At 47.3% G+C, this 18,010-nt stretch overlaps 1 protein-coding gene, 1 long non-coding RNA gene and 1 other non-coding gene across 4 annotated transcripts in view; 2 read left to right on the top strand and 1 right to left on the bottom strand.

The window, feature by feature from the left end:
- ADARB1 (adenosine deaminase RNA specific B1) overlaps positions 1-18,010 on the top strand; it is a 133,278-nt gene that overhangs the window by 21,070 nt on the left and 94,198 nt on the right. The window lies entirely within an intron of this gene.
- The window catches only part of LOC136576400 (uncharacterized), a 28,190-nt gene that overhangs the window by 6,343 nt on the left and 3,837 nt on the right, over positions 1-18,010 (bottom strand). The window lies entirely within an intron of this gene.
- Positions 10,397-10,503, top strand: LOC136578172 (U6 spliceosomal RNA). The gene has a single exon (XR_010786592.1). It is a non-coding gene; the product is annotated as a U6 spliceosomal RNA (small nuclear RNA).

Here is an 18,010-nt window from a genome sequence, read left to right as displayed (position 1 = left end):
GCTCCGGTGACTTCTTACTTACCGGTTGAAGATGGCCGCCGGGATCTTCTCCCTCGGTGGACCGCAGGGCTTCTGTGCGGTCCATTGCCGATTCCAGCCTCCTGATTGGCTGGAATCGGCACGTGACGGGGCGGAGCTACACGGAGCCGCTCTCCGGCACGAGCGGCCCCTTTTAGAAAAGAAGACCGGACTGCGCAAGCGCGTCTAATCTGGCGATTAGACGCTGAAAATTAGACGGCACCATGGAGACGAGGACGCTAGCAACGGAACAGGTAAGTGAATAACTTCTGTATGGCTCATAATTAATGCACAATGTACATTACAAAGTGCATTAATATGGCCATACAGAAGTGTATAGACCCACTTGCTTTCGCGGGACAACCCCTTTAATTATGAGCCATACAGAAGTTATTCACTTACCTGTTCCGTTGCTGGCGTCCCCGTCTCCATGGTGCCGTCTAGTCTTCAGCGTCTAATCGCCCGATTAGACGCGCTTGCGCAGTCCTGTCTTCTGTCTTCTGAATGGGGCCGCTCGTGCCAGAGAGCGGCTCCTCGTAGCTCCGCCCCGTCACGTGTGCCGTTTCCAGCCAATCAGGAGGCTGGAATCGGCAATGGACCGCACAGAAGACCTGCGGTCCACCGAGGGTGAAGATCCCGGCGGCCATCTTCACAAGGTAAGTAAGAAGTCACCGGAGCGCGGGGATTCGGGTAAGTACTACCCGTGTTGTTGTTTTTTTTGTGTTTTTTTTTTTTTATCCCTGCATCGGGTTTGTCTCGCGCCGAACGGGGGGGCTATTGAAAAAAAAACAAACCCGTTTCGGCGCGGGACAACCCCTTTAATACAACCATTAACACTCTACACCTACTCAGACATGTATCTGTAGGCGTTACCCACCATCAAATATGAGGCATATATTGGTACTCCAAATTTAACCTTTTGGTGACATCATATCAAGCATATCCATTTCAGTTTTTTTTTTTCTTCAATTGTAGACCACGATCCCCACCCCTAGGTAACACCGGGACATGGTCTATTATCCTTTATTTGAACTGACTGATGGCATGTTTACACGCAATAAAATGCCTTGATACTGGCAATTCCATATCTATGATTCTAACTGTACTCTTGTTCTTCACAATCTACGACCTGGCCTTCCATAGTGGTCTCGCCAACATACCCGAGACCACACGGGCATGTAATCAGGTAAACAACGAATGAGGAAGCACAAAAGTATCTCCCCTTATTCTGATATTTGTTGCCGCGCAAAGGGTGCCTAAAGTTATCACCCTTGAGGAGGTTGGCGCAGCAAGAGCACCCCAAATATGGAAAGTTGGCTTTTTTTCAAGGGTGCTAAAACAGATTGGGTAAAGCCTCTCACTTTTAAAAAAATAGGGAGCGAACCAGCTTGTCACCTATATTGGTACCTCTCCTATACGCCATCATAAATTCCAGCACATCTACACAACCATTAGTAAGTAATGGCCAATGTTTTTTAATCGCTCTGGCCACCCTACGATTGTTACTACCATAGGTGGAGACAAATGATATTCTCTAAATTCTTGTGTTGCACTTTGGGAACTAGTAAGTCACCTTGAGTGAGAGACCTAACCTTACTAGCCATTTCTTCCAATAGGGGTTCAGGATATCCCCTCTTCAAGAATCTATTATACATTTCCTCCAGTCTTGCATCTATCTTGTCATCATGCATTATACGCCTAACATGTAATAGCTGACTCCAAGGTAGGGAATTTTTCATTGCGACTGGATGAAAGCTGTAATGCAATAAGAGACTATTGCGGTCTGTTGGTTTAACAAACAAATCTGTTTGCAGTTTTAAATTATTTTTACTAACCAGGACGTCCAAAAAATTGGATCTCCGTGTTAGAGTATGTTAGGGTAAACTGGAATTCTGGGTAGATGCCATTTAGGACCCTATGGAATTCATGGAGCTCCATCTCTGAGCCCTCCCATAGCACAAAGATGTCATCAGTGTAGCGTCACCAGCATGTATTTTGTTCCAATATGAAGTGACAATTCTCCCCAAATCTACGCACATATATATTGGTGTAGGCTCCAACATAGCGCCTACCTATGTACCCTGTCACTGTCGAAGTACACCTCCCCCTCCCGCCCCCAAAGACAAATAGTTATTCGAGAAGATGTACTGCCAACAGCGACAGGGTAAAGCATCCACAATCTGGGGGCATGTTGGTTAGCCACATACTCTAACTGCTTCTATACCCTTAGCATGGTTAATAGAGGTATATAATGAAGTTACATCAAAGGAGGCCGAGATCGTGGAATTAGTTACTGCTAAAGAGGAAATTTAACACAAGAAATTGGTTGTGTTTTTGATATGAGCTTGCTCCCTCAGCAAATTTTCCGAGTAGTCTGTCCAAAAACCGAGCCACATTGCTGAATAGGGAGCCATGTCCTGACACTATGTCTACCTGGTGAGTTTTGAAGGCTTTTATGTATCTTGGGTAGAACCTACAGTGTCGGGTTGATAGGACATTGTACGTCCAAAAATTTGAACAAGCCACTAATTAAAGCATCTTTCAGCATAATGTGTAATTTGGACTATATAATTTAGAGGTTGCAGTTTCTCAAATACCTCTATATCACCCAGCTGTCTATAGACCTCAGCACTATAAAAGGTGGCGCCCATTATAACAATGGCGCCACCTTGATCTTCAGGTTTAATTACAATTGATCTATCACTGGATAGTGCTTTTAACGCATCATTCTCAGATCTACTGAGATTGTTTTACCACGTCTGCTGAATTCAGCCGACCTGCTTTTACAAACGTCCCTATGTACCTGATTCGCAAATACTTCAACAAAGTGGTTTGTCATAGGTGGCTGAAATTGACTCCTTTTGCACAGGACATCAGTGACCTCTGTGTGCTGCCGAACGCCTTTTCCCTATTCTCTCGCGGAACCTAGCAGGTTGATCCTGGCTGCACACTGAAGTCGGTGTGCGCCGGGATCAACGCTGCTAGGCAGGGCAGCTGAGTGAAGACCGGCAGGGGAGCTGCGGACCCTGCCGGTATTCACTAACGTGGTGAGCAGCCGGCGTGTGCCAGCAGGGAGGCTCTGCGTGCCGCCTCTAGCATACGTGCCATAGGTTCGCCACCACTGTTCTAGAGTAAGACACCAGCTGTTGTCTCCATCTAGAAGTCTTTTCACTACTGGTGCTTGGACGCCATGCTTGGTGCTGCATTGGTTAAACTTTTAAGCCTCATGTCCACGGGCGGGTTTGAATTGCGGAATCCGCATGGATGATCTGCAGTTCAAGCTGCCCATAGGGAGACATGGGTGTCCGCAGCTTAATTAAAGCATGGGTATTTGTTTTGCAGACCTTCTGGTCCAGATAACAAATCACAGCATGCTCAAAATGATCCGCAGCAAAATGGAAGTCAATGGAAGCCGTCCGATCCATGGCACACGCGCAGCTGACACTACAGACGTGCCGTGCATCCCGCGGGAAAGCAGATTTAAAAAAACAAAACTCCACTGTGCATCTGCGGCGGCACGCCTGCCCACATCCACAGAGGAGACGATTGAAGACCCACACAGCCACGCAGTGGATCCAGACAGGTAAGTAATGCCCTCCTGCCGCGGGCAGGGTGGGATTCTGCTGCGGGCTTCCGCCTACAGAATCTGACTCGCCCGTGCACATGAGGCCTTATACGGAGCATTTGAGCGCAAGCTGTACATCACAGGAGGGTCTAACAGACGTGTCTATTGTGCAGCACGTTTGTTAGATGCAAGCATGAAATTGAATCTACCCCCTTATTTCAGCTGCGGAACAGTGCCAGCGCGGCTAGTCGGAAGTGGAAACAAGGATATAAATTCTTAACGCTATTCTCATATTGATTGAATAGCATATCGGTGGCAGGGAATGTCCTAACTATGTAACCGCTATTAAAGTGGGTTTTCTCACAAAAATATAGACAAAGCCAGACCATGGTTATAGTTGTGTTTTTTTAAACTGTCTCCAGATATTCCAGAGCTGTTAGAATAGCGCCACCTGCTGTTTCTCTTGTGTCCACCTCTAAGTATTGCACCTGCTGACTCTTGCTTCCCTGGTGTGATGAGAAGCTGCTCGTGAAGTCGCTATGGCTTTTCTGATGTCAGATGAGATACTGAGCAAGTATAAGGGAGCGAGAGAGTTTAGAGAAACAAGACTAAGTACTGTAGGAGTCACCACTTTACCTAGATGGATCGGACACAGAAGGGTTTTTCAATAGAAACAGCAGGTGGCGTTATGCTAACATTAAGTCGGCCTGAAAAAGCATGGCTTTATTCTTTTCTGTTTCATAGTGTAAATAGGACATGCAATGCTCATGTATGTGCATTCTTTCTTTGTGTATCAACGGCCCACGGACTCGTCTGTACCCTTTCCCATGCCGGTTGCGCCAGAGTCCCTCGCGGTAACTGCTGTATGCCACTAGCCTATGGCTGCCTGGCCAAGGGCGATCTGCGGGCAATTTATCACGCTATGTAAAGCTTTCCATAGCGTTGCTATGGAAAGCATAGCACCGGTGTCCACGAGCAGAGAATCATAGTGATTCTCCACTCGTGGGATTTGAATCCCAGCATGCTGTGATTGTCGCGATTCTCCGGTGAGCCTGTCAGCTCTCCCCCTCCTCTGCGGTGGAATATCGCTAGCGATATTCCGCCTCGTCCGTGGACAGGTGGCCTGAAGGTAAGAGATGGATATTCCTACTTTAGTAAAATTCATTACAACTGTTTAAGAGCTCTGCTTACAGTCAGTGAATAGTATTGTTTTGAAAACCTACTATGCTGCATGGCTCATTAGAGAGAGTTAGGTATGTGAGAATCACCGTTTCAGCATCTACAGGTAGGTTCTCACAAAGCAGATCTTCTGCAGCAAAAAAAACAGCTTTGGATTTTGGTGCAGATTTCAGCCCCTTATTAGAAGAGGTGAAATCAGTACTGAAACTCCATAGTATATTGCTGGTACTGTAAATTCATGAGTGTTTTCCACAGCGATTCTGCTTCAAATACTCCATAGCATTTCTGCTATATATCTGAACATACCCTTAGGATGCCTTTGCACATAGCGGATTTCGTGCAGTGGTAAATGTGCACCACTTGGTGCGGATTTTGAGGTGGGTCTGCTGCAGACTTGAACCCTTTAAAGAATGATTTTACTGTAAAGTGTACCTCTAATGTGAACAACTTGGATGTTTTTGTATATTGGAACCACATTGCCAATGTGGTTCCAATATACAAAAAGAGATCAAGCAAAAGCCTGGTAACTACAGGCCGGTAAGTCTCACTTCAATAATTTTGAAAAATATTCAAGGGGTTTCTGAGAGATGCCATCCTGGAATACCTCAAGGAAAGCAACGGTATAACTCCTCATCAGCCTGGGTTCATGAGGGGTCGATCATGTCAGACCAACTTGATGAGATTCTACAATGAAGTAAGTCCTAGGCTGGACCTGGGAGAGTCTATTGATCTCATATCTGGATTTCTCTAAAGCATTTGACACCGTGCCACATAATAGGTTAATATATAAAATGAGACAGCTCTGGGGCGAAAACGTGTGTATCTGGGTAAAGAACTGGCTCAGAGATAGAAAGCTGAGGGTGGTAATAAATGATTGTGTTCAATATATTTATCAATGACCTGATAGAGGGACTGCACAGTAAAATAACGATATTTGCTGACTATACGAAATTATACAAGATAAGAGGACAATGTGCGGCTACAAACGGACCTAGATAAGCTGGGGGCTTGAGCAGAAAAATGGCAAATGAGGTTTAATGTTGATAAATATAAGGTTATGCACATGAGCAGGAGAAACGGATGTCACCAATATACACTAAATGGGGTACTGCTACGGAAAAGGGATATGGAAAAAGACCTGGGGGTACTAGTGGATTGTAGACTTAACTGGAGCAAATAAAGTCTTGGGGTGCATTAAAAGAGGTATAGGGGCGAGGGACGAGAACATTATCCTCCCACTATATAAGACACTTGTCAGGCCTCACATGGAATACTGTGCACAGTTCTGGACACCGGTGCTCAGGAAAGATGTTGTAGTGCTCGAGGGGGTTCAAAGAAGGGCAACTAAATTAATAGATGGAATGAAGGGACTGGAATACCCAGAGAGGCTATCAAAATTAGGATTATTTACCCTGGAAAAAAAGACTGCTAAGGGGCCACCAAATAACTATGTATAAATACATGAGGGGACAATACAAGGATCTCTCCCATGATCTGTTTATACCCAGGACTGCCATTATGGTGTTGGGAAGGAATTTTTCTCCCCAAAAATGGTGTAAATTGGCTACTGCCTCACTGGGTTGTTTTTTTGCCTTCTGAATCAACTGGGGGGAGGGGGGGGGGGGGGGGACAGGCTGCACTGGATGGACATTTGTCTTGTTCAGCCTAGCATACTATGTTACTAGATTACCATGTTTTCCCCCATGTTCGGAGAATGTCGGTCTGACAGTCCCCATATTCAGTAGATTGGTGGAGATGTACACTTGTGTCTGTGACCCCGTTCCAGGAAATTTTTCCTAGAACTGTTTCCGTAACAAATCTATTTACTGTATGAACAGTTTCTTTTCTTTTCTAAAAAGGAACGTTATTCTCTTTAATACTCAAGAACACGTATGTATATATTTGTCACGGTTCAGAAATTGTATTCTAATGCAGCATGTATGTCAGCTTTCTTTTTCTGTTATAAAACACAATATAAATTATTGAAAAAGAAAAGAACATTTTTTTACACTTGAATGATATTTGAGCAGATGGGAAGGAACAAGGAGTAATGCTCGGCTCGCACCTCCAATGCGGCAGTTTTTCCCCCCTCTGTCATAGCAGCAGAAAAACCTTAAAATAACTGTGTGAGATCCACCATCTGATTGACCCTATTGGTAAAAGGCTCCTTCAGTCCATAGTTCTATCTCATCTCCTTCACTTCCACACCCCCCCACCCCCCAAAAAAGAAAAAACTAATTTAGTGTAGCACACAGCATATTTCCTTTTCTCGACTTTGACAGTATCTCATGATTGACGCTCCTAATGTGAATAGAGCCTGTGTTGCTGTGTCCTGGAAAGTAATGGGAATTGGGTATTAAGCTAATTTCACATGGGCGCGTGCGATATCATGCTTGCCAACATGCGATTTAGCTGCAGATTGCAGTTTTTGTATCAACTGCTTCACATCACTTCGGGGAAGTAGCAATCCACCACCGTGGCGGAGGATTGCGGAGTGTTTCCAATTGTTTTCAATGGGGAAACCTAGCACGTGGTGTGATGCTGCTTCCAGCCTCATTAAAAACAATGGGCGATGCAAGGGCACGCCCAAAGATGGGACATCCTGCCATTTTTTTTTTCCATAGCGTAATGCGATGCAGGAAAAAAAATCACTCGTGTATATGACTTAATTCAGATGAATCTGCTTCATATTCATGTGAGGTGCCCTTCTTGCAACGCACAAATCTTGCGCGAGAATCTCGGCCGTGTGTAACCGGCCTTACAGCTCTGTATCTGCCACTTTTTCCATCATATACTTGTATAATTGAGGTGTTAGTGTGGATGACAACGATGCACACAATGAACCTGCTGAAATATTCATGCCCATTTCTGGATTTTTGTTGGACTCCAAGCTTAAATACATTTCTTTGGATGTCATTTTTGTTTAAATGCCGCCTAGATGACTTTTTAGCATTAGTAATTTGTATACTTGTCAGTCTATGAATCACTTTCCAATTTTGGTGCTGTATGTGCTTTTCTCTAACATCCCACATTACCCAGTTTGACTTGGATCCAAACCCTCAGGTGCTGCTTTACAAGCCATTGCCAAAATAGATGTGTACAGGATGCAAGCTTTCACAAGTTCAGTTTCCCTGTGACTTGTGAGTGGGAGAATATATTCTAATAAATTCTTGTAAGAATATAGGCTAAAGCTCAAGTGCAGAAACTTCGTCAGCGTCCAAGAGTTGGCTTGGGTTTGGTCAAAAGGTGACGTTTATTTTCTTGCACCATAGCCATCTGTTACCTGTTTAGCTCGTGTTCTTTTTGCTGTTTTGTATGTTTAGGACAGTCTCCATCTTAACCCTTTAAATACGAGCCTATTTTGTGTCTTAGGCTTCCTGTCCACAGGCGATAAATCGCCTGCGGATCGCGCTCTGTGAAGCTTTCTATAGGATTACTATGGAAAGCGCAGCACCAGCGTCCACAAGCAGAAAGTCATTTAAATTGCTGCATGCTGCAATTGCCGCGATTCTCCCCGGTGAGCCTAAATATTAGATAGGCTCATCTTGGAGACCCGACAACTCTCCACCTCCGCAGTGGAATATCGCTAGCGATATTTCACCTCGGCCATGGACTGGGGGCCCAAAGCACCAAGTCACTTTCATCATTGCTTTGAAAGAGCTGTATCTTTTTTATATAACAAAGAGAAAAAAAAACAAAAAACTTTTTTTTGGGAGGGGGGTAATTAAACCAAAATGTCCAGAAATTCCACCATAGTTTTTATGTTTTGTTTTTACAGCGTCGACCATTTGGCAAAAAAAAAACATAAAAAAAAAAACTTTTAAGAAATGTTTGTGGTCAAGATGTGAAGAGTTCCAAAAAGTTCCACTAATGAATAAGTCTTCATAGACTCATTAGGACTAGAGATGAGTGAGCATACTCGTCCGAGCTTGATGCTCGTTCGAGTATTAGGGTGCTCGAGATGCTTGTTACTCGAGACGAGCACCACGCGGTACACGTCTCGATTAAACGAGCACTGACCATTGAATTCAATGGAGCCGGCAATACAGCCGGCTCCATTGAAAGCAATGGGCTGCCGGCGAGCGCGGGATGAATTTTTGGGAAGGGCTTAAAAATATAAGCCCTTACCTGAAAATCATCCTAAGATGTGTAAAAATAAAAAAAAAAATTGTCAGCATAAAGATCATTCTCCTCTGCCACAGCTGTAAAGATGCCTGCAAAGATAGGACATGCGTGCACCATAGGGAATGCACGCATTGTTTTCAATGGAGCCGCGGTGATTTGCTGCGTCTTCTCCTGCTGTCCCCTGCACTGTGGTGCTGAACTGCTGATCTATCACCAGCTGGGGATTTAAAATCCCTGCCTGCTGAAAGAGCTGAATGTGATTGGCTGAGGTGCTCAGCCAATCACAGGCACCTCTCCCCGATTGAATGAAAGGTGAGAGCTGCCTGTGATTGGTGCTCAGCCAATTACATTCAGCTCTTTCAGCAGGCGGGGATTTTAAATCCCCGGCTGGTGATAGATCAGCAGTTCAGCAACACAGTGCAGGGGACAGCAGGAGAAGACGCGGCTGTGCCCCGGCAGCTGAAGGGAGGTGAGTACCTATTTTTTTTAATTTTTTTTTTTACTATTTTAAAAAGCTTTTCAGGGAAGGGCTTATGAAGCCCTTCCCTGCAAAGCTACTAACAGCTGCCGGGGCTCAGCGGGGACTTCTGCCACTGTTCCTGGCTCTGTAGCGTTGCTGAGCTATCAGCAGCTGGGGATTTTAAATCCCCGACTGCTGATAGCTCAGAACTACAGAGCCTGGGACAGCGCTAGAAGTCGCGGCAGAGCCCCGGCAACTGAAGGGAGGTGAGAATTGTTTGCACTAATTTAAATGGCTTTTCAGGGAAGGGCTTATGAAGCCCTTCCCTGAAAAGCCATTGACAGGATGCCAGCAGCAGGATTCTCTACCGCAGCTGTCATGTGTGACAGCTGCGGTTGAGAACTGAAGAATTCCTTTTGCTGCATCTGCCACAGATGTGGCAGATGTAGCAGCAGGGAATTCTTTTAACTAGCGGGGGTGAAGGATACATCTGCCGCATGCGGCAGATGTGTTCTTCATGCCCGTGGGGGTCACAGCAGCGGCGGAGAGGTAAATTTTTTTTTTTTTTTTTTAATTCTTTTTTTGTTTTGCACTAAAATGTTTCTTTCCCCTCGTCATCCTGACAGCATACACATGGAGGTTGCCTGCTGGACACCTGTTGGGACAGGAAGCGAAAATACAAAGGCAACTCCCACCACCGGCTCACCAGTGTCTTCCTGTCCCTACAGGACAGTCCAAGCGGGCCTCCAGGTGTATCCTGGAGGTGAATGAAGAAAGAAGACTCCCATGCAGCCTGTCCGCCCGTGGGGGGACGACTCTCTGTTCGGGCTGGCAGGGCTTGCGCGGGTGAGACCCTACGAGGGGACCCTCACCCGCAGGATCTACCCAGCAATGTTCCCCCAGTGGGAAAATCCTCCCCCGGTACGCTGCCCAGTGGGGTTGTCGTACCGGTAGGAAGCAGCCCCGGTACCTGCAGGCTCGGACGCCGGTGTCTCCAGGGATCCACGTCTAGAGAGGTATGCCAGCAGCGCTCGGGAAAAAAAAAAAAAGTGCTCGCTTCGGCAGCACATATACTAAAATTGGAACGATACAGAGAAGATTAGCATGGCCCCTGCGCAAGGATGACATGCAAATTCGTGAAGCGTTCCAAATAGCGCCATGTGTGTCTCCTAGGCGGCGGGTCCGGTTGGCGTCCCCACGTGTGTGCTGGTCGGCGTGCGTCCCCACGAGTGTGCTGGTTGGCGGTGTCCCAGTGTATGCGGTGTATCCCCCGGGTCCGGCGCGGCGGCGTGACGTCAGCGCGGCCGCATCACGGGGGGCGGGGCCTCACTTAAAGGGGGCGTGTCAGCGCCAAATTTGAAAATTTAAAAGGACTGGATTCCTCTGCATCTCTTCTGGCTGCACCTTACTGAAGATGTCAGCCAGAGAGGACACTGAAAGCAGCCTGCTGGTGAGTAGACTGCTTTGGGAGTACCGGGGAGGGAGGATTGAGACATCAGGATCTGGTGCTGGAAGTCCTTTTTGCTGTCTCCGTCTCTTAGGACAGAGATGCACAAAAGGTTAGAGAGGCCAAAAAGCGAGTGCGCAAATGTCCAGTTGGCTTGCGGCGGCTAGAAGAGGGCCACACCAAGCCACTATGCGCGGACCCTACGGAGAAGGTGATCCGCAAAGAGGGCTCCTCGGGCATGTCGGACATCCGATCCATGATCCGCGAGGAGATTGAAGCCTCGCTCTCCTCTTTCTCTGCCGCCCCCCACGGAAAGGGTAAGGCGGGCACGAATGGAAGAGTCAGACTCTGAGGAGGTCCTAGAAGATTCTCCTTCAGAATCCATGCCGCCCATGAAGGATACAAGGAAGTATTTCTTTTCATCGGCGGACTTGGGTCAGCTGTTAACTGCAGTCCAGCGCACCATGCAGGTGGAGGAAGAGGTGCCGCAGCAGCCATCCTTTCAGGATTGCCTGTTCCGGGGACTCCTACCACAGCCAAAACCGTCATTTCCAGTTAATGACACTTTAAAACAGCTGATCCTGACAGAGTGGAAACAGGCAGATCAGAAATTCTTCCTGTCCAAGGAATTCAAGGATCGGATGGTCTTCACACCAGAAGATATCGAGTTCCTAGAAACCGTCCCTAAGGGAGATCTGGCGGTCGCCAGGGTCTCAAAAATCAGCCCTCCCCTTTGAGGACATTTCCCAACTGCGGGATCCACTAAACACCAGAGTGGATTCTGCGATGGAAAAGGCCTGGGAGACCGCGGCCCTGACCGTCAAAGCCAACATCACGGCCACATCTGTGGCGAGATCTATGTCAGTCTGGTTAGACCAACTCCAGACGCTGATTTCTCAGAGGGGCTCTAGGGAGGACATCTCCAGCTGCCTTCCCCTCCTCCAGAGGCAACCGGCTTCCTGGCAGACGCCTCTATGGAGTCAGTGAGGTTCAGGGCCCGTTCAGCAGCCCTCTCGAACACAGCATGAGGGCTGTCTGGGTTAAGGCCTGGACAGGAGATAACGCCTCCAAGAATAGACTCTGTTCCCTGCCCTCCCAAGGACACAGAATCTTCAGGCCTTCCTTGGATACTCTCCTAGAGAAGGCATCGGATAAGAGCCAGGGACTACCATCGGAGAAATCGTTTAAGCGGCTTCCTCCTCCTACCCTCCTCCTTTTGTTCCCTCTAGAGCATACAAGGGGAAAGGGAAAACCGGACGCTGGTCCTATCCCAAAGGCGGAAAGGGTGAGAATCTGCCTTCCCGGATCCTACAAGTAGGGGGTAGACTGAAAGGGTTCGCCCTTAGATGGAACGAGGCGACCTCCAATCCCTGGGCCTTACGCCTAGTCTCGGATGGCTACAAAATTGAAATTTTCTCCCCGGAGGTTCATAGTCACCCCCTGCCAGTCACCTGCGTCTGCTCAGGCCCTCCAGTTGGGGGTGCAAGAGCTGTTGTCCCTAGGTGCCATCACTCGGGTTCCCGCAGAAGGACTATTCAAGGGTGCTACTCCCCCTTGTTCCTAATCAAAAAAAAAACAAAAAAAAAAAACAATGGATCCTATAGAACTATAATTAATCTGAAATTCCTGAATAAATCTATCACGTATCAAAGATTTAAAATGGAATCGGTGCGGTCAGCAATCCCCTTAATTGCGCCGGATAGTGTCATGGCCACCGTGGACTTAAAGGACACATATTACCATGTCTGTATACACATAGATTCCCAGCGGTTTCTGCGGTTTGCCCTGGTGATAGATGGCTCTGTCTCTCACTTTCAATTTACGTGCCTGCCGTTCGGGATTTCCTCCGCACCCCGGGTGTTCTCCAAACTGGTGTTAGAGATGGTGGCGGCACTGACAAGGTGTTGATTGTCCCATACCTCGACGATTTCCTGATCATAACAGGATCGGCTTCAGAACTCCAGTTCCAGGTCAACCTCACACTCCGTCTGTTCGAGTCATTAGGCTGGATCATCAACTCCTCTAAATCCAGTCTTCTGCCCGAGCAGAAAGGGGAAAAAAAAAAAATTTCTGGGAGTGATTCTGGACTCACACCATCAGTGCTCATCCCTTCCCCTAGAAAGGCAAAAAACGATCCAGGATGAGTGTCGGGCACTTTCTCTAACCACTAAAGTGTCCCTTAGGAGAGGCATGAGGGTCCTCGGCCTCATGACCTCTTGCATCAGGTAGTCCCTTGGGCCCAGTTACATTGTAGAACCCTCCAAGACTTTATCCTAAACAACTGGGATAAATCCCCCACCTCCCTGGATCGGAAAGTCGTCCTTACCTACAAGATAAAATCCTCCTTGGAATGGTGGATGTCTATCTCTAACCTTGCCAGAGCCACGGCTTGGTACCCCGCATCCCCAGTATCCATCTTTACTGACGCAAGTGCAACTGGTTGGGGGGCCCACTTAGGCCGTCATTACGTCCAAGGGGGCTGGAACCGGGAGGAAGCTGCTCAATCCTCCAACTACAAAGAACTTTGCGCTGTCTGGAAGGCCATTCGGGGCCTCGAGACAGAGATCAGGGGTAGACACATTAAGATCTTTTCGGATAACATAACTGTGTCCCTCATCCGCCACCAGGGATCCACGCGGAACCCCCGACTCCAAGACCTGGCGGCAAAAGTTCTTGGGTGGATAGAGCAGCGGACGCCTTCCGTCACAGCGTACCACGTAAGGGGCCCAGAGAACTCCATGGCGGACCATCTCAGCCGCAGGAAGATAGACCCCGGGGAGTGGACTCTACATCCACACGCGTTCCAGCTAAATTTAGAGAGATGGGGGACACCCAAGGTGGACTCGTTCACCTCTCGGGAGAACACCAAGTGTCCCCGGTTTTTCTCCATGGGAGCAGACAGGGGCTCCCTGGGAATAGATGCACTATCCCAGGCCTGGGATTGGGACCTTGCATACGCCTTCCCACCTATCCCCCTGATTCCTCGAGTCCTAAGGAACATTCAGGAGTCCCCAGGCTCCGTTATCCTGGTGGCCCCATTCTGGCCCAAAAGACCCTGGTTCCCGCTCCTGGCCGCTCTCTCGACACAGGATCGCCTCTACATCTGCCGCAGAGAGACGACCTCCTTCAGCAGGGTCCCCTGATATGCCCAAAGGTCTGACAGTTCAGACTGGCGGCCTGGAAGTTGAGCGGGTAAAATACCTGAGCTGGGGCCTATCAGAGGGGGTGACCACTACGTTATGTGAGAGCCTCAAAAAATCCACCTGAAAAATATATTCCAGGGTGTGGGATACCTTCTCTAGGTGGTTGGGGCATAGTATGCATGACCTCCAACAGCCCGACATTAACAAAATATTGGAGTTCCTACAGGATGGTTTGGACATGGGGCTAAGACCTGGTACCCTTAAGGTCCAGGTGGCCGCCCTTGGGGCCTTCTTCGAATTCCCCTTAGGCGACCATAGGCTAATTAAGAAATATCTGAAAGGGGCAGTCAGACTCCATCCCTTTATAAGAGAAACCATGCCCCCATTGGACCTGAACCTTGTTTTGCAGGCCCTCTGCGCACACCCCTTTGAGCCCCTGGAAGATCTATCAGTAAAGATCCTCCCCCACAAAGTTGCCTTTTTAGTGGCCATCACATCCGCCAGACGGATCGGGGAGATCCAATCCCTCTCGATTAGGACCCCATACATGACCACCTTCCCAGATAAAATAGAGTTCAGGCCTGATCCCTTCTTTCAACCAAAAGTTCTCACAGACTTTCACAGAGAACAGCGTATAGTACTTCCCTCTTTCTGCCAGGAACCCCGTAACACCACGGAACAGAGGTTCCATAATTTAGATGTTAGACGAGCAGTCCTGAAGTATTTGGAATTCACACATTCCTTCAGGAAGTCTAACAACCTCTTCATTCAATTTCAGGGTCCACGCAGAGGAGGGACCGCTACTAAGGACTCCTTAGCGCGTTGGGTCAGGAGGGCCATAGAAGAGGCGTACAGATCCCAGGGGATCCCACTCCCGGGCGACGTTAGAGCCCATTCCACTAGGGCGGTCGCCTGTTCCTGGGCGGAGAGAGCCCAGGCGACAACCGACCAGATCTGCAGAGCCGCCACTGGTCGAGCACACATACTTTCGTTAAACACTATCGCCTGGATTTGGGGGCCAACCGGGATATGGCCTTTGGGCGGAAGGTGCTACAGGCAGTGGTCCCTCCCTAAAGCCCTTGGTCGTTGGTATTCCTCCATGTGTATGCTGTCAGGATGACGAGGGGAAGACAGGAATTAGGTCCTACCTGTTAATTCCTTTTCTTGAAGTCATCCTGACAGAATAGGGGCTTTTCCCTCCCCTTCGGTTATATTTTACATGAAGTAACGTATTGTACTATGATTTCCATATTAGAAATGATTGGTTAAGCAAAGCCGGGTCACTGTAGTTATTTGGTACACACTGGTGAGCCGGTGGTGGGAGTTGCCTTTTGTAGTTTCCGCTTCCTGTCCCAACAGGTGTCCAGCAGGCAACCTCCATGTGTATGCTGTCAGGATGACTTCAAGAAAAGGAATTAACAGGTAGGACCTAATTCCTGTCTTTTCAGGGACGGGCTTACATTTTTAAGCCCTTCCCGAAAATTCATCCCACGCTCGCCGGCAGCCCATTGCTTTTAATGGAGCCGGCTGTATTGCCGGCTCCATTGAATTCAATGGGCTAACATCGTTCTTCTCTGCCACAGCTGTTATAGCTGTGGCAGAGGAGAACGATCGTTATGCTGACAGTGGGGGGGGGGGGGGGTCTCACTCTTGCCACTATTGTGGCTTAATAGTGAGACCTCGGAGCCCGAAATGCAGCCCTGCATGTTGCTCCTCGCCTGCCCTATCCATTTCTGTGTTTTTTACATGACTTTGGTGATTTGCTAAGATTTTCACAAATGAAAACCTTAGCGGAGCACCAGTCATATACAAAAATGCTCGAGTCGCCCATTGACTTCAATGGGGTTCGTTACTCGAAATGAACTCTCGAGCATCACTGAAAGTTCGACTCGAGTAACGAGCACCCGAACATTTTGGTGCTCGCTCATCTCTAATTAGGACTAAATAGACCAAAAATCTTCACGATCCAGATACTAGTAAATATCCAAGTCACAGATCATCCTCTCACTCCTTTAGTAAAAAAGTAAAAACCCTAAATGTGACCAATTTTCAATGTAATTGGTCACAGAGGTGATAATATACAGGAATGTTTTCCACCATAGCAAGTTATCCCTGATCCGGTAGAATAACACGCTGATCGGTAGTGGTCCAACTATTGGGACCCCCACCAATCCCAAGAATGCAGCCCCAGTGTGGGCAGCAGAGGGCACGCTTGTGCACCTCTGCTTCAATCACTTAAACGGGATCTCTAGAGGTAGCAGAGTTGCTCAGCTGTCTCCAGCAGTCACATTGAAGTTATGGTGCACCTGCGCATCTTCTGATTCCCTGATGCGTCCCAAAATGTGGGTTACATTCTTGGGGATTAATGGGGGTCTCAGCAATCTCATTTCAAAAGGTGAAATTTGCAGCAAAAACCTGTAGTTGACCTGCTGTCATTCTGAGATCCACACCACAGGTAAATTTAGGCAGCATAATGATTTTTTTTTGCAGTGTTTGGATGAGATTTAGGGCATTTTTTACACGGGATGACCTTTCTGGCACAGATACCGGACAGATCGTTCCAGTGATGATATTCCTGTGCTTTTACTCAGGAACAATCATTGTTCGGTGAATGGAAGCGCAGCAGATGGGGATTTTCTATTATCTAGCACCTGCAGTTCATCTGAGCGGCCACAATAAGGCGCTGGTTCTCTGTCCGGAGCGCTGCATGCATGTACTTATGTGGAGGTTGCTTTTCTGCACATCTGGAAATTTATGGGATTATAAACAGATGCATTGTGACATCATAATCTCTCCGCAGATAAGCCTCAGTAATTCTAATCACAATGGATATTAACAGATGATACAGTAAACATTTGTCAGTTAAATGGGGAAAACCCTTTTAAAGGGAACCTGTCGGGTCCCTTATGCTGCTCTCTAAGCTACTTATAATGGAGACCGGTGACCTTCTTGCTGCGATTTTTGCAACAAATTTCAGTTTTTCAAATGTAAATAAGAATTTACCCAACATGATGGCAACAGTCTGCCAAAATAACCCCTCACAGGGGGAGATAGGATGTGATACATAAGTGTGTGTATAATTTAAAATGGTTGTAGTAATAAAGTGATTGATGTAAAAGGGACGAATTCATTTAATCCAAGCAGGTCATTAACAGAACAGGAATATATGGAGCAGCCTTGTATATTGTAAATGAGGTCTGAACCTAAGACTGGCCGGTCTCATATGGATAGTTCAGATTTCGTATGTGGGAGCCCACAGCAGAATCTGGCCGGCAGCCCTGCGTACCTGGTATTTATTGCGGCCCGCTGGCAGTCATGCACAGTACACATTTTAATTTTTTCCTTCAAGCTTTGTTTTTCCCTTGTCATCACTAGGTGAAGGTCGTGGGTAGCCGCGTCAATCAGCAATGTTAATTGCAGATGGGCCGCGGGTTGGAAGTCTTCCATTCAATTGAAGCCGTCCGTGCGAAATCCGTATAGAAATACCTGTTGTGATTTTTATTTCCACTCACAGAAATCACTATCCGCTCATCTGAGATGCTGTATATTGCATAGTATAATATATTGTAGCAGTTTTAAGGAGGCATTACAGATGCCAGCTGGCCTGTTCCACAGTAGAAGAATAAAGGGATCTAGTAGTCTCTATGAATGACCTATAGCAGAGGTAATTAACCCCTTAATGCCACAGGATGCAAGTTTTTGTGTCCTGGCTTCGGGGCACTTAACGCAACAGGATGTAAATGTATGTCACTTGGATGGCGTGGCCTCAGAAGTGCGCCAGCGGTATTTCTGGAGCCGGCTGTTTGTTAAAAATTTTTTTTTTTTTATAAAACCACATGTTTGGTATCCTCAGAACCATAACAAACTGTACAATAAATTGAACACACTATCTATTATCCTACACCAAAAAACTTGCGGCAGAATGAATGCTTTTGTTCATTTTGCCTTCCAAATAAATGCAATGAAAGTAATCAAAAGATGTATGTACCCCAAAATGCTACCTATAAGAACTACAGCTTCTCTCACAAAAGGCAAGCCCTCAAAGAACTCCCTGAAAGTTTTGATTCTTGCCA

Source organism: Eleutherodactylus coqui, chromosome 8 (genome assembly GCF_035609145.1).
Source record: "Eleutherodactylus coqui strain aEleCoq1 chromosome 8, aEleCoq1.hap1, whole genome shotgun sequence".
In the NCBI taxonomy this organism is placed as follows: Eukaryota; Metazoa; Chordata; class Amphibia; order Anura; family Eleutherodactylidae; genus Eleutherodactylus; species Eleutherodactylus coqui.
Note: the sequence above shows the minus strand (reverse complement) of the source record. Positions and strands in the feature narration are given on the sequence as shown.